General features: G+C 36.3%; 1 long non-coding RNA gene across 2 annotated transcripts in view; it reads right to left on the bottom strand.

Moving 5' to 3' along the window:
- Positions 1-649: 649 nt before the first annotated feature.
- The window catches only part of LOC125909833 (uncharacterized), a 510892-nt gene continuing 485759 nt past the window's right edge, over positions 650-25782 (bottom strand). For both annotated transcript variants that reach the window (XR_007453784.1, XR_007453785.1), the window contains exon 5: positions 650-977. This is a non-coding gene — a long non-coding RNA (uncharacterized LOC125909833). The remainder of the gene's footprint in view (positions 978-25782) is intronic.

Here is a 25782-nt window from a genome sequence, read left to right on the forward strand (position 1 = left end):
AACAATGACAGTAACTTCTGTCTTCTTTCCCTATATGCTATTATTTTTGGTAAGTGGAATCCATATTCCCACACAAACTAGAATTGCTAAACTCTTAATAGCATCCCCATGGTTTTTCTTCTTACCACGATGCCTTCACTGATTTCATCATAGTTCAAGCATAATAAGGAATCATCATTTGTCTCAGGAGCATGAACTGATTGAGGCTATTTCTACATTCACAGCAGCCTGGCTCTGAAATAACTCTTCTGTCAATCTACCTACCAGCTTTCTGCCGGCAGCACAACTGCTATACATAAACTCTCCCTATGCTGGATAATTACCACAAAGCATCCAATTCTTTTCCTAATAAACTTTAAATTCCATAATTCTATTAATTTGTTACTCAAAAAAGCTGTTTTCTGCTTCTAAAATACATTTAGCCCTAGGTAACATTTTGCAGAAGATTATTCTAGATGTTGCTCATCTATAATCCATGAATTTTTTTTTCTGATTTAATGAGGTACTATATATCTGTATGAATTCATTTTTTTTTTCAGTTACAGGTAACACAAACCTCCAAATAATCAAGGCTGAAACCAAAGGACTTATTCTTCTTTTTCCAGGTCTTGATAAAGAGGAAGTAGAAATTACCAAGAGAACTCCATTTTATGCTATTTGTAATTTGTTGTGTGTAAGTAAAAGAAAGTTAATTGAGGTAGGTAGACCAGAGGTGCTATGATGACTCTATATTTTTATCTGCCATTTAGCACGTGGTTTGTATAATGAAGTCTACCTTAGGGATCAAGATGGCTGGTGCCTGGAGAATTTCAGGCAGCAAGAAAAAGGAATAAGGGGCCTGAAGAAGTACATCTTCCACCTGAGTTAGCCTTCCTGGCATTTCTCTATATTACTTCGCTTGCTTCTCACTGGCAAGGGACAAAGGGAAGTGCAGTCTTCGAGCTGTGTGCCTCACTCCTCTGAAAATAATGAGGGATCTGTTAACAAAAAAGAGGAGAACAGATATAGAATAGGCAACCATTAATTTCTCTCATAACATTTTTACCTTTTTAAGTTCCTGCCAGTTGAGACTGCATATTATAATGGAATGATCACAGCCTTTGGAGTCAGAGGATCTTGCTTCAAGTCTTGTTTGTACCTGCCTTTTATGAGGTGCATCACCTTTGGCATGTCACTATCTCTGAATGTCTTATCTCTAAAATGGAGATTATAATAATATTTATTATTTCACAAGATTAACATGAAAGAGAATATGATGTGTATGATGATGCTTTACAAATAGTTCATTTTACATGGGTTATAATTATGTTGCTAATTTTTATGTATGACTTTGTAAGTATTTGTTTTAGCTAAGAGAACTATGAAAGGAAAAAAAAATCAATACAATTATTCTCTACTCCTGTGGTCTCTAAGGTTGCTTATGCTTATTTCAGACAATGCAGGAAGAAAATATGCATGCTTTGGTGCATACTGAGTAAAAATAAAAACTCATCTAGAGTAGTGAGCCACAGAAAGTTGTTAGTTTAGCAGAGTAGGCAGGGAGTGTGAGGGCCTGAATGCCAACTTTCTCTACTTGACAACCTTATGTGAAACCGGTACTAATGAATAAGTAGGTTCATGCATAGCTCTTATAGCAGAGACTGCTGATTGCCTACCCAACATTAATCTCCCTAATTCATCTTCCTAAAAACCTTGATTTTATTCCAGTATTGCCTTCTGATGATACAATTGAATAACTATATTTATTAGAACAATATGGAGACTTATTCATATTTCTCATGAACTGGTTACATTTGCCAAATATTTTCTCCACCTATTTTTTTTAAAAAGGCAAATGGTTAAGGAAATTTTCTAGTATAATTAGTATGATAAAATGATAAATTGCCAAACAGTGGTTTATCTTCCCAAGAGGAGCCACTAAAAATTAATGCCTGTGCATATAATTCATTTGATTTACTTTATAGGACCATGAAGTTCAGAGAACTATATACTTTTGAAGTGGAAAAAAGTTATTTTCTTAAAAAATTTCCTTCAGTATCTTCCGTCTCAGTTTGTTAAATAAGTACCCATATTATATTGACTTATGTGACCTGCTATACCTCTTCCCTAAAATGCTTTCTGTCACAGACAAAATGCTAATACCCATAATATGTAAAACTTATAGAAATCCATAATAAAAATAGCAAAGGCCTAAATAGATAAAAAGATGAAGAAGATAGGCAGATAATTCTCTGGTATATGTTAAAAGTGTTTCAAGAAAAAGGGAATAGTCAATCATATTTCAAATTCTGCTGAGATGTCACATGAAATGTGGAGTGAAAAAGAGCCACTGAACTAGAAGCACGGACACTGTTACTCTCTTGGATGAGTGTGATTTTGGTGGAAATATGAGGCAGCAGTCTTCCTGAGACAGGAAGCTGAGGTAGCTGAGGAAATACAGACTAGGAAGACAGACAATGCTTCTAAAAACGTCTGTGAATGGGGTGCCTAGCTCAGGTCATGATCTCATGACTTGTGAGTGCTAGTCCTTCATCGGGCTCTTTGTTGTCAGTGCAGAACTCGCTTCAGATCCTCTGTCTCCCTCTGTCACTACCTGTCTCCTGCTCCTACTCTATCTCAAAAATAAACCAAACATGAAAAAAAAAGGTCTGTGAAGATGGCAGAAGAGAAACATCAACACACGAGAGACACTCGCTCCAGAGCACAAGTTTAGAGTTGTACCTTATATAATGGAATGGAATGGAGATTTCATAAAATTAATACCTGTGATGTAGAAAGAATGGCTGCAGATACACGTACATTTTTATATTAGGTAGTGGGAAACTAATTTGAGGAAAAAATTCACTTTAGGGACTGTGAAAACAAAAGTGAAGAGGAGATACCACTGACTACTAAAATATTAGTTTTTAGGAAACCAAGGAAAATATTTAAACTTTTCTTCCATTCTCAATATGATTAAAGATTATTTGGCCCCTACAAAACAGAAACAGAACATCCTATGGAGAGAAGAATCTGATACACACAGCAACAGGATAAAATAAGAAGTGAGAAAAGGGAAAGCCTAAGGAGATTAAAACATACAATAGAAAAATTCAAGTCTGTTCCAGAGTTAATAAAGAGCCAATTAGAATTATTGCTGTGGAAGCTCATACAGCAATGTGGGGGAAAAAAGAAAGAAAATGCTGACATTCTTTCCTAAAATATAGAAGAAAAGAACAAAGGGATGAAAATAGTAAGGAAGAAAAGAATGCACATGAGAGATGGTCAGAGGGGAAGTCAGCACTCAGGTGTTCCTGAAGAGGAAGCATAAGGATTCGAATAACAATAATCAAAGAGTATGATTGAAAACACTTTCCTGTGCTTAGAATATTTGAATATATTGTATACATAGGCATATATAAACAACTAATGTCTCAGAAATAATCAATGGAATTATATATTTAAATAGAAATATATGTATTGAAAAATATTTGAACACAGAGATTAGAAAAAACCCATGCAAGTATTTTGCAGGCAGAATAAATAAATTTCCTACCAAAATATACAAGTGTGACTAGTATCAGATTTCTACCTTGCAAAGTAAAGCTGCAGATTTGAGTGGGAAATGTTATATCCTAAGGATTTTGTCCAGCCAGATTTTCCATTTATGTGTGCTAGTATATAGAAAACAACAACAACAACAACAACAACAACAACAACAACAACAAATTCTCAAATACATGAGCCTAAGAAAACATAGTATCCTTATACTCTTGGGGGAAAAAAGTAGTAACTTCTAAAGGAGTAACAATCAAACTAGCACCAGACTTCTCATCAGCAACACTGAATTGCAGAAGATAATTCCGCACTGCATTCAGAGTTCTGAAGGAAAATGATTTCATACCTAGAATTCCATAGTTAGCTGAAGTATCAATCAAATATGAGGGCAAGAACTCAGAAAATTGACATCAATTTTCTTGTGAAAGAAGAAATGTAAGGAAGAGGGGAACTAACATAGGAAACTCAGGGGTCCAAATTCCAGTTCAAAAAAAGCAGTAAGCTGATAATGAAAATACGCAAAAGGGTAGTTTAGCTTTCCATGGGGAGTTGGTATAGTAAGAAGCTGAGGAAAAGAGAATTTCCAGAAAGCCAACAACAACAACAGTTCAAGGAAAGCCATTAGAAAGATAATTTTTTTAATGTCCTTTAGATTTTTCACTCAGAAATTTGTTGATTATTTTATATTTTGGTATCCTGAACAAATACATGTCAGTGGGGAACAGGTTGTAGATTGAAAATATGTCTTGTATGTAAATCCAACAATTTGTTCATCAATCCCTATGAGCCCTTCTAGCACTGAAAAAAAAAGGTTAAAATGGATTTATTTATTACTAAGGAACATGTTTCCTTTCTGAAATAATTTAACTAACTTACCTAAGAATAACAGTATCTCTAAGTTCTGATTTCTTGACATTTCAATTTCAGATGCCTCAGAATTCTGCTCCCTCGGTGTGGCAAGCACACTTGTAAAATATCCTGCTCCTACTAAAAAGATGTTTGGTTTCAACTATCTGAGTGGCCAAATTTAACAACTTCTCTGTAGACCTAGGAAAGTCAGAGGCACAGAAATTCCAAGGAGGAGCCAGAAGACTCACTAAAACTTTGATTTCACCTTCTGATTTGTGCATGAAATATACATATGCAAATATTGCCAAAAGTAGTGTTTATGAGCAAGTGTCCTGTGATATCTATTAGCTGTAAATAGGTGATATTTCCAAATAAAGAGGGTAGAAGTTGGAATATTTGGCCAGGAGAAAAAACACTTTAGAATTTGAACATGAGCATGCAGGTATATGCATACACATGCACACACACATAAGTACACACACAAAAAAATCAGTGCTATTTTGTATCTCAGCTGACTCTCATAATATTAGAACCTGACAATCATATTGAAAAGTCATTAACCTAATGTTTCTTTTCTTTTCAGCAACAAAACAAGTGGCACAATTCCATAATGACTTTATTTTCCGATTTACTAGGTCATGCATGTTATTTGAAAAAAGTACAATGAAAAAAATTTTAACACCACGAGATTGAATCTCATTTGAAAATCTTGTATGGCTAAAATGAAAACATTGTTTCAAACAGGATGTAGGGAGAAGATAAAAAGGTAAGCAGAAAATAAGTAAGATATTTAGTTATCCTTCAAATACTAAGACTTTGCTGCTTTATGCTATTCATACGAAGCACTTTATACATAGAAAGCTAATTGCATGATTTTAATTATCCTCTGATATTGGCTATTGGCTGTCTTGTGAATAGAGTTCATAAAGTAAATCCATAAATAAAGCTTCCTTTCTCTGCCCCCTACCCTTTACTTTTCTGTTGTCCTTTATCAGAGCACCCACTTCACATTAAACACACACACACACACACACACACACACACACACACACTCAGAAGAATCAAAAGCAGTACAACCCAAATGCTCCTCGATCCATCCCAACCGGGTCAGATTTTAACTTCATTAAATTGCTGTCATATGGTGGCTGCTGACATACATCAGGCTTGGAGAGCTTCACTCATCAGGTATTCTCTAAGATTGTTAATAAGAACAGCAACTCTCATTAGGGGTTCCCCAAAAGCAGCTAATTAAGGGACAAAGGTTGCTCAGATTGTGACAATTACACCTGTAAGGTCCCTGTAGAAACACCCAAATCTCTAACAAACCTATGTTTGGTTGCTTAGTACAAGAAATAAAGAGCTCGTCCATTAAAAAAAAAAATGAGAGGCAGAAACTGTCAACCATTTGAAAAGCTTTACGAAAATGATCATCCAATTAGTGGCTATGATCAAATCAGGCATGAACTCTCTCTGGATGGCTCCATAATTTTCCTTCTTGCATGGTGTAATTTCATATAGCTCAAATGAACTCGTGAGAGGTAATTCAGTTCCAAACAGTTTTCTCATCACTGCTAATTATACTAATACATTGAAATGCCTCCTACAAAATGCATGAGCCCTTTAAGCCACCTCATTAATGTGATATAATTTTTGCCAGAATATATATCAAACCTATTATCACCACAGGTTTTCTTCGGCATTTTTTTTTTCAAAATGTCTATCAAAAGCTTAAAAAGTAGATTTCTTTGGGCTGGTCGTCTCATAATTAACTGTTTCTTTGAACTACCGTTGTCTATTGTAGTATTTTTCAACGCCACTAACAATCTTCAGTATGATATCCCCCAGACCCACCAGTTTCTTTTTCCTCTCGGAGTATTTGATTCCTTAAATCTTTTTCCCCGTTGTAGCTGATTCTTTAAATGGCAAATGGTGCATGCAATAATGTGCAAAAATGAGTTATACAAACTGAAAGCAGGGGTGTAAAAAGAAGCATCATCTGAAACTAAAATAAAGACAGATTTTATGGTATTTATGTCAGTTAATTTAACTGCTGGTAGGGGCTTTTGTTGAAACATGAGTTAGTTCCAGTGTTTAACCTTGCAGTATTAATTTATGCTTTATGGCCTGAGTACTTTATCATTCCCTCCTTGGGAAGACAGTTATCTCATTAGCCAGAATTTAATGAAATGCAAGGATACACTTCTTAATTTCAAAGATTACTATAACACAAATCAGGTGTAAATCTCAGACTGACTGCCCCCTTCCCTTGCCTGTTTAAAAAAAGAGAGAGAGAGAGGTTCATTTTGCAATCATATCACAGAAATTCATCTGGTGGAATACATTTCATCACAGCTATTCGAAAGGCATCTCTCATCTGTAAAAGTTGGTTTAACTTTGCATCCGGCAATATTGATGGCCCTTTAGCTACTATAAAGTTTTCAGGGTTGACAATTCATTATTCACCATCACAATTAAAAAATAAAATGTTGATAAGATTACCAATTCCCTAGACTTATTCAAGCATGGGCATGAACTCTTAACCACATTTTGACAAAACTCAATTTCATAGATAGTACCAATATATTTTGTTACAACTGATTTTTCCAAATTAGCAGACATTTTCCTTAAGAAAGTAAACATGTCCTGAGATTTTGAATTGTTAAATAAACAAATACGTATCAGTTTAAAATATGAGACAGGTTATCGGCCCTAAAGAGGCAAAAATACTTAGGTTATAAAACTGTCTGCAATGACCTTTGTTTTCTAAGAGTTCTACAACATCTGAACATTTAAATAATCTACCAGTTAGTTGCTGATTCTGGCAAAGATTCTCCACTTTTGTGTTTCTGGGCTTTTCTTCATGCTGTCTCCTTTGCTGACATGCCTCTTCTGGTCTGTTAAATCATCTATAGCACAATCCTGGGTCTGTAACATCACCTGAATCACCTACGATGATGATTAAATTTGAGAACACTGGGTGGTATTTAGGTTTAGAAATGGATGAATGAATGAATGGTATATAGATATAATGAATTTTTATTAATTTTGAATATATCTTTCCTAAACAATGAGAGAACAGGAGTTTATATATTACTTGACTGTCCAAACAATACTTTACTAAGCAGAACTTGGCAAATGAGTGACTCCCTCTGGTTTGCTATGTTAATTGGGGAAAAAATAATACTAACAGTAACTTAAAATCATACATTTAGGTAGCTATTCTCTTATGCAAGTGGGTATGTGTGTGTTCTTTGTAAGGATATGTGGGTGTGTCCATTTATGTTTAAATACCTGCAGAAAACACATATTTATTATCACAGGTATAGGCTTTATTTTAAGGAAGTGACTAGTAAACTCTTGAACAGAGATGCATGACATTTGGTTAAACAGCTACTGGAATTCTTTTTCTAATGTTTTTATATACTTCCTCGTGCTAAAAATGTGAAAAAAATAAAACATGATATAAGATGTTGTAAACGACACTTCCTTGATCCAGAACCAGATTCCCTGGTCAGAGTGTGGGGATTTGGATTTAGGCAGATGTATGTTCAAAAAAGATTTTTTTTAAAAAGTTCCATTTCTGTTTATTCAGAGCATTAACATAAATACACCTTAAATATTACAAATATTTATGTACAGGAATGACCACTCCCCAAGATTGAAAAATGGCCCAGAAAAAAAGAGCCCCCAAAATATAGTCTCCGAACTTTTTGAAAAAGCCCTGGATGATTCACAAAGACAGAACCAAGCTCTCGATGCATTTTCTTTTTTAAAAAAAAATTTTTTTTAAATGTTTTATTTATTTTTGAGACAGAGAGAGACAGAGCACAAGCAGGAGAGGGGCAGAGAGAGAGCGAGACACAGAATCTGAAGCAGGCTCCAGGCTCCGAGCCATCAGCACAGAGCCCAACGTGGGGCTTGAACCCACAAACTGTGAGATCATGACCTGAGCCGAAGTTGGACGCTTAACCAACTGAGCCACCCAGGCGCCCCTCGATGCATTTTCTTCAACACAGTTAACAAACACTGCACCTAGATCACTTTGGTCAATGCTATAGGAAAGAAAATGATGTGGAAAATTCCTATCCAGCTTTGGTGCTGAGCACCCAGGCTTGACCTGTGTGACCCTGTGGACATCATTTCCTGAATCGCTTGAAGAGTGGGTACACATGCTTCGTGGGTCTTGCCCCATGAAGAGCAGAATTCCATGTACACGGGGTGGTCGGTCCCAGATACAGAGCTCATTGTGCCACAGTGCCGAGATACCTGGCTGGATTTGGAACCAAATTCTCCTGCCACCACCTCTTCCTCAGCATCCAGGTCAGTGGCTGCCAGGACTTTCTGTAAGAGCTGCTGCTGCTTTTCTCTCGTGGAAAATGCCAACTCTTCGTCCTGCATGCCACCAAGCTGAAATTAATGTCTTACTAGCTATGTAATGTTAGAGAAATCACTTAAATTTTCCTCGTTTGTAAAATGAGATTAATAAAACGTACATTTTTTAGAATGAAATTTATTTAGAACAGTTTTATATTTATAGAGAAATTACAAAGATAGTACAGAATTCCCTTATAATCTAAACCTAATTTCCCCTATTATTAATATCTCACATTTGTATGGTATGTTTGTTACAATTAATGAACCACTACTGGTATGTTATTACTAACTAGAGTCCACACTTTATTCAGATTTCCTTAGTTTGAAACCAATGACCTTCTTCTGTCCCAGGATCCCATCCAGGATACCACATTACATCTAGTCTACATGTTTCCTTATGTTTCATTTGACCACAACAGTTTCTCAGCATTTCCTTGTTTGTTATAACCTTGACAGTTTTGAGGTACACCGGTCAGATATTTTGTAGGATGCCCCTCTACTGAAATTTATCTGATGGCCTTATAACTGTGGTTTTTGTTTTGTTTTGTTTTTAGAAAAACTGGGATGCCCAGGTGGCTCAATTGGTTAAGCGTCTGACTTCGGCTCAGATCATGATCTCATGGTTCGTGAGTTCGAGCCCCCCCATCAGGTTCTGCACTGCTGGTGAAGAGCCTACCTGGGATTCTCTCCCTTTCCCTCTCTCTCTCTGCCCCTTCCCCACTTGCACGCACCCTCTCTCTCTCTCTCAAAATAAAAATAAACTTAAAAAAAAGAGGACGGTGGTAAAGTGTGCCATTCTCATGACATCATTTCAAAGTCATGACTTATCACTCTGGCTGAGAAACGCACCTTTTAAACAAGATTAAGGCAAGTAATACACGTGAAAGCATACCCACACATCACCCGGAGCACAGGAGGGGCTCAGTGATCCTTGATTTCTTCTTTGCTCTTCCATCTTAACATTTGTATTAAGTTGTTATGATATTTTTTGTTCAGTTAATGTAATTTGACTTTCCTATAACAAAGTACACTACAATGAAGTTTTCAGGATGAACTGGGTTTCCATTTAGAGTGTTTAATTTAAATGAAGTGCTAAATAGACATTGTTAGAAGAGAGTCTAACTTTCTACAAGGGCAGTTCAAGGGCGTTGAATATGACAACAATGCCTAATATAATGTGATTAACTATCTCCTTTGAAAGCAGACATCACCCATGAGCTACATTACAAACAGATATCTCATTCTTTATTTCTACCCGCCAGTTTATCAAATTTTTGGGAGCTACAACCTACTGGTTGTACTATCAGACAAAGAATTTAAATTTCTAGGTTCTCTTTTTAGTTCTTTCAATACATTTCTGCTTGGCCTTAAAAAAAAAAACAGGTTTGGGACACCTGGGTGGCTCACTCAGTTAAGTGTCACACTTTTGGTTTGAGCTCAGGTCATGATCTCACAGTTCGTGAGATCAAGCCCTGCATTGGGTTCTGTGCTGACAGCGCAGAGCCTGCTTGGGATTCTTTCTTTTGCTCTCTTTCTTCTCCTTCCCAAGTCTCTCTCTCTCTCTATCAAAAATAAATAAATAAAATTAAAAATAAAATAACAGGGTTGGGGTACCTGGGTGGCTCACTCAGTTTAAGTGTCCGACTCTTGGCTTTGGCTTAGGTCAGATCTCACGGTTCACGGAATCCAGCCCTGAGCTGACAGCACAAAGCCTGCTTGGGATTCTCTCCCCCCCTCTCTCTCTGCTCCTCCTCTCTCTCTCAAAATAAATAAGTAAACATTAAATTAAAAAAAAAACGGGTTTTTACCTTCACCTAGCCTTATCATTTATTTATGACCTGAATTTGAGTAGCTACCATAAGCTGATTTTTCACCTTCAGTAAGCTTGTTCTCCAGCCACATAGATGGGCCCATGTACTCTGGACCTCTTGTCACAACCATCATCATGCCTATTATTACTTGTATAATGTCTATTTGCTCAACTAAACCATGAGTTCCTTAGAAGGAGGAACCAACACTTGTTTATGATGTATCCCCAGCACCTAGCACATGGCTGGCACACATTAGTACTATGATTCTTTTTGAATAGATAAATGAATTAACTTTACTAATTCACTAATAATTTACAAATGCCTTCATATTTATTTTTCACTTAATTTCTCAGAACTATAAGATGAGTAAGCAGGCTCTTGGATGTTAAATGATTTGCCCAAATTTATCCCGGTGTGGCTTGGTGCCAGGACTCAATACGGCTTCTTTTGATTTTGTATCCCGTGTCTTTATCACTAGAAAAAGATGCTTCTAGTCAAGGCATTATTCTAGGTAATGTGAGGTATATGAAGAAATATAATCAAATCTACTTCCTATGGGTCAAAGGATGAATTAATGTATTTTGAACATATTATTTAAAAGAGGTATTATGGAAGCATAAGGTATATTAGTACTGAGTGCTAGAAAGGCATTATTGATTTAAAGGAAATAAATACATATATATATTTTAAAAAGAGTCCTCAGCCAACATGTCTTAAAGGGTATTATACGTAATGTATGAAAAGTGCTTGGAGATTGACAGTTAGAACCCAGGCCTGGTTTGTGAGCTGGGAGCTGAATGCCTTTCCATGGATCTCCCTGGGTGAGTTCCTCTGATGCCCTTCCAGCCCCAGTGCAGCTGGCTTTGAAAAAAGTCCAGGAACTTTCTAATACAGCAATAGGAAGTTGGACAATTCACTGTGATTTACTTCATTCGAAGGACTTTAATTATTTTAAAATTTTAAGTGAGTATTTGGAATAATATATGCTGATGCTCACAGGTTATTACATAGGCATGAGTTACATAGCTGAAAAATAATAATACAACCTTGACTCTACATGGTTCTCTTTCTCTTTTTTTTTTTTTTAATTTTTTTTTTAACATTTATTTTTGAGACAGAGAGAGAGAGACAGAGCATGAACGGGGGAGGGGCAGAGAGAGAGGGAAACACAGAATCAGAAGCAGGCTCCAGGCTCCGAGCCATCAGCCCAGAGCCCGACGCGGGGCTCGAACTCACAGACCGCGAGATTGTGACCTGAGCTGAAGTCGGACGCTCAACCGACTGAGCCACCCAGGCGCCCCTTTCTCTTTCTAATTCTGACAACTCCCATGCTTTTTTTTCTCTCAAGGGCATTACTCCATGAATATCCAACAAATATCTCACACTTTATTCCGATTTCCTTAGTTTGAAACCAATGTCCTTCTTCTGTCCCAGGATCCATTCAGGATACTAGTGGGTCCTTTCCTTCTTTCCTCAAGTTAGGTTTTTCCTGGGCTCAGGAGACAGGCTGGGTCCAGCTCTTCAGGCCGTATTAAATGTAAAATTACCAGGTCAGCCTGGTTTGGAGACATCAATGTTGTCTCCCTTCAGTTACCTCTCAATTCACTGTAGTTCTCCGGCTACCTTTGATCTGGCCAGTTACATAACCTGGATATGTTTGTTAATGGCAGTAAACACTTCAGCTATGGATGCCTGAGTGGGATCACAGTTTAGAACTCATCATATTAACTGCTTAAAGAAGTCCACTATTGGTTTTGAGACGCTTCTTTAAAATTGGTAGTATGTCCTTTGTTATTCCACATATTAAATTTGTCAGTTTCAGGAATGGATTTAAAGATCAAAATGAAAATGGAAAATAAGAGACTATTTTTCATTCTATCTGAATGAATGATTGGTAGTTTTGGGTTATCTATAGGTCATTTATCTATTGGAAGTTCTAAAAAGATTGATCAAATGGCTGTTAGGAAAATTTTGCAAAGAGATGTAAAAATATGTATGATTTTTTTAAAATTAAAAAGTATCTTTTGGCACCTGGAAAGGTCATAGTTCGGTCCCAATTATGGTGAATTACTTGGGAAAGCCATTTCTTGTGAAATTCAAGCTGCCGTTTATCATAGAAACAATACTTATGACGCAGTTACCTTTCTGGAAACCTGTGCTGCATTGTTATCTGTATGCACTGCACTTCAGGAAGTGGACAAACATTTATTATCCTAGATAAAAATCCCAACAGATAAATAATTTAGCTGTTTGCCTCTACTAAACAGTTTTAATTCAATCAATGGGTTATGTGAGTTTGCCAAGTAATTAGAAAACCTCTTGATTTTCTTTATATGCTTTGGAAAGTATTTCGATAGATGATGAATTTACTCTTCTGACTTTCAATTTGTCTTAGGTATTTCCTATTATAAATATTTTATTTAACTGATATTCCATGACTTCATATGGATCATTTTTGAAGTGGAGACTGTAAAGTTTAAACAGAGAAAAGATGCTAGGGCAAGATGGTACCTTTTACTAGGAGCAGAAAGACGGCCCATAAAGGTCTAATCTTGACACTAATTCTGCATCACACAATTTGACCATTAGCTCTAAAAGATCTCACTCTATATAAACAAGATGGAATTTATTTCACATAATCTCACCCCTAGTTGCATTAAGTTTAAAATGTTGATTTATTTGGTCAGGCTACTGACAAGTGTAGAGTGGGCTGACCATAAAACTATATTTAGATCTAATTCTTTGAGGGGTCAAAGGGTGACAATTTATCCACTTAGTCTTGTAGGAATTAATTTTTCGATTTGACTATTCATAGCATCATTAATGAAGAAAAGCTGCAAGAGAAAACAGACCATTTTCAGGAATGTGATTCAGAACATTAACACCTTAATTTACATAAAATTAGTTACATACTGCTGCGGTAATTTAATTTGTTTGACCAGTACTTTGCAACTGTGAAAAATAGATTCAGAAAGGCCAGACAACTGAGTTCTACATATTTTCTCCAAATGACTAGTCTCAGAATCATATGAAACAGAGAGAATTAATTACAAGACAATTCAGAATACCGTAGTGGCAGCTTTGAAACGCACGGATTAGAAATACATTCTTCTTTTTTTTTTCCCTCCTTCAAAAATCTTCATAAAATGCCTGCTTCATGCCTGAAATAACTTCCATATTTTTCCTAGGTTTCATTACAGTTGCATAAGTAAAAATAATAAAACTAAAATTGTATGATATGCATGGCTGCCAGATAAAAACCTGAATCAATCTGGGTTTACTAATAGTAATGTTACTTAGTGTAACCACAGGCAGAAGCAAGGCCCCAAATAGATAAACTAATGTCATAGGTGTTAACCTGTTAACATCCAAAACTCAACCATTCATACTTCTTTCAGAAGCCAAGTATAATTATTTGAACTTTAAATAATTAAGTGATTTCCCTTAAAATTAGTGTGAACATAACAAAGCATTTCATTTTCCTGTATTTGTGTTTTTCTTACTTTCTTGCCTGTCAAATAAGTTTTGGACTTTAAAATATCTACTTATAATTCACAACTTTTTTTTACTATCATTTTCACCAAAGGCTGTACTCAACACTTCCTTCCTCCTAACATACCTTCCACATAGGTCCTACTCATGATTCTGCAGGTAGGATATTCTTAAATTGCCGCTTTATCTTAAGTCTCTACTTCACAGCCACGTTTAATTAACTAGGGTAATCATTTTCTTCATATTTTTCCCCTACCAGCTTATGGGTTCGAAGATAAATGATTTGGTTTCAACTCTGTTTTATATTTTCTATGTAATTAGGAAAATAATTTGGTTGTCTGGTCTATCATCAAATGCCTGGTCTGTGCCAAGATATTATTGATATGGTCAAAAGTAGCCTAGGTTAATGTAGAAGGTAATTGTTATCCAAAGTTTGCTACTAACAAAAGCATTTATTTTTTTAAATACATTTTGAATGGTCTAATTGAATTGATTTTTTTAAATACATAGGATAATTCTTAGATTATTATTGATACTCTGTCAGTTTATAAATCATTTGCAACGCAGGAAAGGAAATTCAGTCTTATCATTCCTCTGTCTCTATGACAGAAGGGTGAGGATAAACCAGAAAAAAAAAAGTATAAAACTACAAATATTTTTTTCTTTTCCAATACATCTTTTTCTAAATTCTAACTAGATCTAGATTGTAAATCAAACAATAACTTTCAGTTATCCTCTAATCTTATTGTCATGCAGATATCTCTTCCTGGTGACTTTCCAGAATGGAATGCAACATGGTGAACTGTTAGATTTGAGCTTGATTTTGCTATCAGCTAGCTCAGTGACCTTGGGTAAGTTCACTAATAATTTCTGAGTCCTGGTTTCCTCATGGGTGAAATGAAGGTTTTACACTTGATGGTCTGTAGGATCTCTTCTGGTTCACTAAATTCAGCAACTGATACAGTACTTTTATTTGTCTGTTTGTTTGGAACATTTAATTTTTCCTAAAGGATGGCAAAGTTGAATATCGACATGATTGTGGACATAGTTGAGGTGGAAGGGCAGTATCATTATAAAAGGTAGATTCCAAAACGTGAGGCAGAGTTAAGAATGGACATACAGACAAACTGTCAGTTGCCTTTGCCCTATTTTTTCCCATTAATCTTTGACTTTGGTCTTCTTTCCAATGGAATCCCAAGATAAGAATAGGGCTATGGCAGACGGTTATTTAGTATCAAAATCCACTTTATCTAGACTATGTTTTGCTAGTGTAGAGTTGCCCCAAGATTATAGGAGTAAGGCAAATCATTCACTGTCTTTTGAGTTCAGTGGCCTTGTAATATCATGCCTCTTCTAAAGTAATAATATTAATAATGGCCATGATAATCATAAAACATTGGATTCCTAAAATATAACTATAATGACTGTTTGTTAATGTACTTATATCATCACATTGCTTTTCTATTAAAAGGCCCCTTTCCAGAAATAGTATATACTCCCAAATAACGTTTGCTTCAAAATAAACCAAATTTCAAGAGAATCAAAATCAATGAAGATAATTTAAAAAGAAGAAGATAGTTTCCACAAATCAGCTCTCTGGTCTAGTCGGCAATATTCCACAAGCCCTGGAAAGCTTCCTAAGCTAGTCATTTGTCAGCGTGCAGGTCAAATGATTTGCTGAATCTAACTTTCATCGATCAGATGCCGTTTTAGGGAGCATGCGCTGAACATTCCTGATAAAATAAGACTCTACTTGAATAATACATAGTTTCTAGCCCAAGCTCTAACACACATACTCTCTCTCTCTCTCTTTCTCTCTGAGAGCTTGTCAAACCTATAATGGAGTAGATAACTGAATAAAAGAGCAAACTTTCATCGTAGCACAAGAGAGTAACATGAAGAAACTAAACTGTTAAATCAAATCCGTGAAATTCATTTTCTTTGTACAACATTAAAATATATTCCATAAAATGGCAGAGCAATCCAATAAAAGAACAGACTCTGAAAAGAGTAATTTGTGTGCAACAAGGTTATACATTTAATAGAGTTCTCCTGTAGTTTTGATCACATTTAGAATTCTATTGCTTTTTGTTAAATTTTCTCAGATTTTTTTTCAAACTTTTCATCATTTCTTTGAAATATATGAACCTTTTAATGTATAGATAATTTATTCAGCACCTACATTTAAATGTTCCGTAGGCGTAATTTTTCTATTAAGTTTTCTTCTACAGCTGCTTTCACTTTGTCTCAAATAGATTACTCATTGTCAACAAATTATAACAGGACTGATCTGTTAGAGTATCAATTCTTAGGTTCATTTCAATATTTTAACTATTTGCATAATAATTTTGCAGGAAGTGAAGCGTCTGTGACTCATTGTTTCAGGAAAATTGTCGGAATATGTTTAATGTTATTAATTGTTACATCCGCAATAAAGCAGAAAATAATTTCTTACAATATGACCTTATGAATATGAACATGAGGCTGTTTACGCTCCTGTATTGTTATTTTTCACAGAAAATATTCCAACAAATTAAGGATAATTAAGTATGAATGAAGATAGTTCTGTTGTTTTTCAAAATGAAACAGTCTTTCAAATTGTTCTAAAAGCACAAGCAATTTTATTTTTCCAATCCTTTTTTTCTATATTTACTAATATTATCAATTAGAAGATTATTTTCACTGGGAATAATATTTTGCTTACAAAAATCCATAAATATGTTTAATACTGTGTTATAAAATATCATCTTATCTTAATATGAACTACATGAAAAGTTGTTCTTCCTTAAGCCTATAGTAAATTGTTATTTGATAAAAAAAATATTGATCTATGTAAGGATATAATGCCTATTACAGGAAGAAGTAAGGTCTTTTTAAACACGCGAATGTGGCTGAACACTACAAAGAGAGAGAATATTTTCCTCTTGCATGTTTTCTGCATTCTTTTTCTTCTTTTAGGTGTATATTGGGCTGTTTCCAATTAAGTTAAAATGTGGCATGGAAGTTATCAATCAAATGTAATTATTTTGTGCAAAACAATACCACACACAAAATTAACATGTGCAACAGGGGAAAGTGTCAGAATGTATTAGTTATTCCTAGGACAGCTCATCTCTTATTGAAGCGATAAAACTCTGGAAACATTGCTCTGGGCTTTCTGGCATCATTCTCTTTTGCCCTTTCTCCTCAGGTTTGCTTACTCAATGGCTACTTTTAAATGTTTCTACAGGATGCAGAAATGGAATCAGAACAAAACTGCCTGTGACATCAATGGTACCTTCCTTCATGATACTACCAGGAATCTTTCATTTCATTTTAGGTGGCACAAACTGATATTCTATGAGTACAACTTTGGCAGATGGTGATGCAGAAGGCAAAGCATGATTCCGAAGTGTCCTGCATACCATTTCCTCATCCCTCATCCTTCTCAACCTCACACACCCTATGTGTGACAAGACTGTGGCTGCCCAGGCTTCTGCTGTGACATCAAGTGGAGATCTGGGTTTTCCCCTAGTCACACAGATCCACCCTGTCTTTCATTCTTTGAAAGCCTTTTCTCCTGAAGAATTTAACTATGCAAGTAAAAAGTAAAAACAAAATAAATAAAAACACCCATGCAGAAAATAACTGACTAAAACCTACATTTCATGCATTCAGGGATAACAATGTCACACACCAGACTAAGCAGTGAGTTAAAGCAGAGAAGGCAAATCTATAGTACTCTCCGTCCCTACCCATCTAAACATGGGGACTGATCTTACCATTCCTTTTATTAAGTTTGAATGGGGCCCCAGATGCCAATTTCAAACAACATTCCAAGAAGCTTCTTCCAAATTATTTGAATTGACTCACAAATTGAAACCAATATGTCTGAGTTACCGTCTATTGCATCAATGTGTTATGTTTACACTTCAGCAAGAGGCTTCTGATGGCAATGATTAAATCCAAATTAATCGAAGGAACGCTAAGCACCAAGACAAACCAATGTTCCCAGAAGAGGACTTTATGGAGAGCTTCTTAGTCAAGCTATGCCAATCATATGAAATCCTAAAATAATTCTTCTATGTAAGATTTTATAAGTAAACAATACAAATAATACAAGTATTCCTTCTACTGTGCTCTTATGCAATATGCATTCCTCTGGGATACCATTTTTTATACTGTGTTATAGCTACCTGCTCTCATCTTCTTTTCTTTTTCCTCAATAGATTCCAGGCACCTTGGAAATAGACTCTGGGCTACCACCTTGCCATACCAGTATTGGTATCCCCAGCACAGGACTTGGCATATTATAGTTGATTACATAGTGTTGAATTGAGTTAAATAATGTAGCCTTATGGAATGTAGTGGCTGGAGGTGATCTCACATATCGTCCAACCTCACTATCTCACTTTACTGTTGATAGGAACTGAAAGCCTCACAAAAGTGGCTTTATGTCCACGCTTTCCGACAGCCTGAATATAAACTTTTCAGTAAGGACTTGGTGATTTGATTCCATTTAGTTCCGCCATATCACTTGCCTCAAATCCCATCCCAGTCCCATTCACCTTGACCCTGCTCACACTGGCTTTATCTCTGTTTCTAACACATGCCAACCAATTTCCCAGTACTGAGTCTTTGGGGGTTTTGTGTCTTCCTAGAAGGCTTTTTGCCTGTGTCAATCCTACTAGCCCCTAAGGTTTCAGCTTAACATTCATTTCCTCCACGTGGCCTTCCTCTGAAGCCTCAGTCCAAATTTGGTTTCCCAATGAATCCTTCAAGTTAATCTTTCTTTAAAACACCCCGTTCTTATTCTTTGTAATTCTCATTTTTCAACTATATATGAAATGTCTATTGCCATGATTAGATTATATGTTACATAAAGTCAGGGATATTTCTTTTCCACCACTGTATCCTCAGCATTTATTTCAGTGCCTGATGTTTAATAGGCACTCATTACATTTTCCTGAAAAATTAGAATAGCAAGTTAATGTCAGAACTATAGCTTGAAACTAAGATATCTATTCTTACTCATTCTTACCCCATGATGATGGCCTTCTTTGAAAACCTATTAATATAAGCTGCACTAAAGAGTTCCATCGAGAAGGAATGGTAGTTCTAAATTTCACTACCCTATAGCATACAATTTGTTTCAGATTTTTAATCTTGGATTTAATGACTAAAATAGTCCTTTTTGATAAACCCCTGGGAGTTTATTTTATAAGAATTTCTATCAGGACTTAAGATTTGGCAAGTACTAATCTTCTCTTACCCAAACAGTATGAAAAGTCCTCTTTGACTACAATGGAAGTAAGCCCACACTACACATAGAATGGAAGCATGTTTTAAAGTTAATAGAGAAGTCTTAGCTTCATGACTTCCTTGCCTTCTGATGCTGGGTAAGTTTCTTAAATACTTCTGAGGCTCAATTCTCTTGTGTGTAAAACAGAGGCTGATGATAGTCCTTACCCTTATGTAGCTCCTGTCTGTTCTATTCATTCCTCGATCCTACGTGAAACCTAGAACCAGATTTGTCTCACTAAGCATGTATTAATGAATAAATAACTTAGCGTAGTGAATATAAAATAGGAAATGCTCCATGCATTCTGGCTGCCTTTTCTATTATTATTATTTTGAATTTCTCTCAACCATCTGTACATCAAACTGATTACAGTGTCTGATACAAAGTAGGCCCCCACTAAATGGTGGTATGATGCACTAGAGTACTTTTCTAATTCAAATGCCTCTTGGAAGTTCAGTGCATTTTCTTTAACAAACACAACTCCACAGTGTAAACAACTGGATGCCCCAACTATGGAGGCTGACTCTGACACAGTGTCCTTGAAGACTGCTGGTAATTCTCTTTAATTTTCTTAATTCTACTCTAATACAGTATTATAAGAAACAAAACAGATGAACACGGTTGGCGGGAGGGGAAGAGAGAGAAAGGCAAACCAAGAAACAGACTCTTAACCATAGAGAACAAACTGAGGGTTGCTGGAGGAGAAGTGGGTGGGGGACGGGTTCAATGGGTGATGGGCAGTAAGGAGGGCATTTGTTGTGACGAGCACTGGTTGCGTCCGTACATGATGAATCGCTAAATTCTACACCTGAAACTAATATGACGTTGTACCTTAACTCACCGTAATTTACGCAAAAACTGGAAGAAAAAAATAAACGAATGGAAGAGAGTTTGTATTAAAGATTTTCTGAAAAAAAAATTTTAAAGCAATCTGATCCATGTATCAGCATAGCATAGTTCAGTGCTGATGGGATTCCAGGCAGGCCACCCCAAAATATGCCACTTGGGCATATTCATCTTTTTGAATTAAAGTTACTTAAGAAATAGCCAGTGCAAGAGGAATACTCTGACCTTTCTCCATCCGCTCAAATTTCGGAAATAAGTTCCTCATAGGAAGGGTGCCCTCCCCGCACATGGAGGGTAGAAGGAATCCTTATTACCACAGATAGGGAAGTTGAGAAGTCAGGGCAGAGAAGTTGTATAAAGAAACCTTGTTACTTCATTAATTTTCTACAGCAAGCCTGAACTTCTTTGTTTTGTCAACTCCTCACAAATTGTTTCTTTGTCTAAAGTTCTAAAAGCTGCCTGCTTTGGTCAGTTCTTTGAATTTTATATCTCTATGAGCACATACAAAAGTAAAATTTGCTTTTTTTCCCTCCTACTAAAAAATAAAAATAAAAACAATAGGATATAATCAATAAATCTCTTTCACAGTATGTTTCAAAATATGGACAAACACACACTCGTATAAATAAGAATTGTATGAATGTGTGTTGGTCATATACACAAAAAATAAAAGTTGGGAATTTTTTAACGTTATACATAAAACTGACAAAAGGAGACCATTTTGTACTTTGCAAGGTATTTTCAAGGGATTTCTCCATCCCTGGAACCCTATTTTTATCACTATGGATGCATCTGATTTGTAATTTTTTAAAAAAATTTCAGTTTGTTTATTTTGACAGAGGGAGAGACAGACAGACAGACAGACTGGAGGGGGGGGCAGAGAAAGAATCCCAAGCAGGTTCCACGCTGCCAGCACAGAGCCCAATGTGGGGCTTGAAGCCACGAACTCTGAGATCATGACTTGAGCTGAGATCAAGAGTCCGATGCTTTACTGACTGAGACACCCAGATGCTTCTGTTACCTTCTTATTTTAAGATTTATTATAGCCTCTTGGCAGAGGATTTGTTATGATTTCGTCAGGGTATCGACATACAAGTTCCTAGGTGTTAAGTTTTGCCATATTCCAAAGTTATCTATAAATTATAAAAATTTGAAGCTCTTAAATATTAAACATTACCTATTTCGGTTGTCATTATCAAAAGATCATAATTGTATTTTATATTGTGGAAGCTTTATGATGCTCATTCTTGTTAGGTAAACATAATGAATCTGCAAAAACATGAATGTGGCAGAAACATATCTATTTCACAGAGGATAGGTGGTGTTACTAAGTTGTTAACAGCACGGGCATTGTCATCAAAACTCTGTTTCCTCATCTGTAAGATGGAGTTAATTAATAGTAATCATTTGACAGAATTGATGTGAGGATTCAAAGAAAGAATGCATGTAAAGCATTTAGCATATTGCTTGGCTTATTTTAACACAAAGTAAATGTTAACTTCACAATCCGGCATGGGGAAGTGAGGGGGTGTGAAATTTTGTGGTATAAAGTATAATGAGTGCTGTAAAATCCAAGAGCAGAGACATGAGGAGGAGCCATCACTTCTTTCCAAATCCATCTGTGAATATCTGTGTAAGAGAAAAGATTCTCAGGTAAGGGAGTGGGTCTAGAAAGGTCAGGAGGCTCAAAACCTGGCAGAAGGTTGAAATAGGGGTCGGGAGGGAAGACTGCAATTATAAAAAACGTGCCATGGGATTTGATGCCTGTGAAGTGAAAATACTCCTTGTTATAAGTTATCAGTGGCTGCTGTTGATTTGAAATTTAGTGACAAGCCAAGATGTTGCTACAGTCAGATGTTGATCTACAGAGGCAATGGGTCCAACTTCTGGAAAATGTTTTTTTTTTTCCTATGGCAGTAATTTAAGCAGTGTGAAAAACTGTGCAAATGCTCTTTTGGGTCATTATACTTCCATGCATCATCGATAATATATTTGGAACTGGTAACACATTATCCCTGGTAAATTTATTTGTTTTTCACAAATCATTTTTGAAAATGTCCACACTTTATCAAGGCGGCTCCTTAAATCTAACATATTTATCATATGGAATTTTATTTATTAAATTTTATTTGCTGTCAAGAGAGGCAGACATGAATACAATGTTTAAAAAGATGTCTATTGATGTGAGAAAAAAATGTAAGTCCTGGGGTGGAAGCTCAGTGAGTTGGAGAAATGTAAGCGTCCCCCACATTTAATCTTCACATGACAAAATGCATTACGGTCAAAACAGGATCGTCTCTAAATCAAAGCGTTCCAACATTCTAAAACCTGCATCATGTAAGCCTATGCTTTTAGTTAGGCTTTTTTTTTTTCCCCCTGTGAGCAACCATTTTGTCATAAATGCTACTAGGTCATTGTAAGCCTCTTCTTTCTTACAACACTCTCTTATACGTGGTTATTTCAGATACATTAAAGCCAATTATAATTACCTTGGCTATCTAAAACAACACCTCCTTATGCAAGGGGGATGTGATATACAGGGTGCAACATATACTGGTGTCAAAAGCAAGTTATTTTCATCAGACAATTATAGTTGTCTTTGACATCAGGCCTACATTTCCCACCAATTAGTACAAACTGCAGGGTGCAAAGCTAGAATTCTGCAGTGCTAGCAGCTAGTGGTACTAAGTGGAATTTAGGACATTTAAATACTATGAGGTCCCATAAATATTCTGCTTTAACTTCAGTTGGTTCAAATCAATAGTCTGTGTTGTCTGCGCATCATTTTTCCTCAGCAAGAAAGTACCTATGGATTTTATTTTTTGTTGGGGTATTAATTCTTCTTGTCAATAAAGTGCTTAATTTTCATTTTCACTCTGTGTCTCTCCTGCATACTGCTGAACTATTTACCAGGCCGAACTTACAACTGCTAGTGGGGTCATGGGTGGAGGTCAGTGGAAGGCTTGCGTAGGAAAGAGGTGTTCAGGAGTGAAAAACAAAACTGGCTGCTGCTTCTTCTTCTTCTTCTTCTTCTTCTTCTTCTTCTTCTTCTTCTTCTCCTTTGGCATCCTGGGTAATTGTACAATTGTTTGCTATTCTCTAATATTATTCAATTGCTGAAGTAAAACAGTGTAAATAAACTAAAAGGGTGTTGGTAGAACTTTTAAGGACTTTATCTCTCATTTGAGAAATAAAGAAATAGATGAAAATACATGTGACTCTATGATGCCAGGGCCAAGGGATAAAATGTGGATGTTTAGAAGATTAACCAGTTATTTTTCCTACTTGGCACCTAGAAGCTTGGCTATATCACTTTTATTTAAGAAGTTGACTAAACGGATCAGCCAGTGTGCTGATCACTAAAATAATATTTGCGCCCCATCAATTTCCAGCCCAATGTCAGAGATTATAACAGGAACAGCATATGACAGGTCTTCAAGTAGCTTACTCTCAAATGCAGTTGTCTTGGTTTAAGTCACTTAGGAGACCTAAGTAATTTTTTTTTTAACTTTCAGGATTTTAATGGCTTGTTATATAGTCAGCTATTTTATTTTAGAATTTCTTTCTAGAGTTCAAGTATTGTCATTTAAGCTAAGTCTCTTTCTTAAAATAGTATGCAGAAGAAAGAGTTAAAGCCATTTGCCTCTTTACGAGTGGGACCTAATTCCCCTCCTCAAATACTAAGTGTATGAGGCTAGCCAAAATTATTCTTTCTAAAAAATGAATGTGATTTAAAAGCTCAATAGGAGAGAATACCATTGGGTGGCATTTTAACGTATGAACACTGGGATCTGTTACAGTCATCAGATTATAGGTGGAACACAGGGCTCACGTGGAGAGTGAGGGAGAATGGTTCTGCAGAACTATCCAATGAGTAAGAGCCCAGTGCAGACCGAGACAGTTCATATCCACTTCTCAAAGACTCAGAAATGACCCTCAGACTTCCTGAACTCCTTCTGCTCTTTATCCTCAAAGAAGCTTATATGTATTCTGGAAAGAATGCCATAGGAATACAGCATTGGGCATGCACTAAAAATGAGAGATGGAAAGATACAGTGGGACATAGATGGGTACTAGTGATTTGTCCATGTATTTATTCAACATTTATTGAGAAGCTACTGTGAGTTTGACAACTCACAGTATGATAAATCAGAAATGGATCAGGGCATCTGAGATAAGCACATAGATAATAGCAATACAATGTGTGATTAGTGCTGCAAGATAGCCACAGAGGAAATACTACAACAGTCTTCAGAAGAGAAGGAGAATACTTGAATGGACAGTCGTATAATTGGTGATTCTACTCCTCTGAGTGGCTTTTGATCTCTAGCCTCTTGGTGTTTCAGTTTTTCTAAACTGCAAAATTAGGGAAAGATACCTATTTTAAATAGAAATACTATACATGAATAACTGTGAGTTTCTCTGCATTGGAGGCTTTAGGTATTGTATTTTGCTAGTAAACGGACCACTTTCCGTAGTTGCAAAATATAACTATCTAAGGGGAATGCAGCTATAGTGTTGCAGACTATGAGTCTGGAGTTCTCTCTTGTCCAGCAGAAAAGCAGATGCAGAATTGAATATGAGAGAGGAGTAGACAAGAGCCCTGAACAGGGTTTTCATCTCCGTATTTACTGAGCTCCAAAGATATCACCCACGTGGTGTATGTGAAGAAAACAAGATCTTGCATACGTGAACGTGGAGGAAACAATCAGACAGTAATCATTAACTTGTGTGTGAAAGAAGCAAAGGGTGGGGGGGGGGCAAGTTGAGTTTGTGATCAAGGTACATTGGCCCCAGATGGAAAGTAATTTGCTGCAGGTGATATAACAAGTTACTCGTGATCCCATTACAACATCTCGCTAGCTAACCTTGGGCGTTTTCACCCCATGGTGGTGGCTTTCTGCCCTAAGCTTTTTTCTAACCCATTTATGTAAGTAGACCCTATTTCCCCACACTATAGTAACTGCTCAGTAATAGTTCTTACTAGTCCACTTTGGGTGAAGTCAACCCAAGCAAGAGGACATCATTCCTCCAATTTGTCACATAAAATGCTTAATAAAAACTCCTAGCAGACTAACCTCAGAGACAAAGGCCCAAAACCCATTTTAGTTAAGCAGGCCAGAAGAACTGTCTCTCTTCTCTTGGAGGTTGGTGTATACATTCAGCTATTTTTTTTCTCCCTAGAGTAACAGGAAGCAAATGCTATCATGTGATTCAGACATTACTTGTTATAGTTATTTCCAGCAGCACTCAATTCCCCAATCTACCTGAGCACCTAACTAAGCATGGCACTTAAGAATTAAAAGCATCATAAAATGCAGCTTCTGAGTCTGAATATTACAGCCACACTTCACCATGACCCATGGTCAAAAAGGCCTATCCTAGTGACAGTTGCCCCCCACACAGCCCCTCTGCATGGGAAGAATGCCCTGTCTTCATGAAGCAAACTATGACTGCAACATTACTACCATTTTCCTCAAATTTCCCTTCCCCAGAATACTCATAGAATTTTCGTCAGTGCAACAGCTTCTTTTCGAGTGGCACTGAGTGTATCTTTCCAATGGTGCATGGAGGATATAAGCTCATAACACC

The sequence above is a fragment of the Panthera uncia genome (genome assembly GCF_023721935.1).
Source record: "Panthera uncia isolate 11264 chromosome B3 unlocalized genomic scaffold, Puncia_PCG_1.0 HiC_scaffold_1, whole genome shotgun sequence".
NCBI lineage: Eukaryota > Metazoa > Chordata > Mammalia > Carnivora > Felidae > Panthera > Panthera uncia.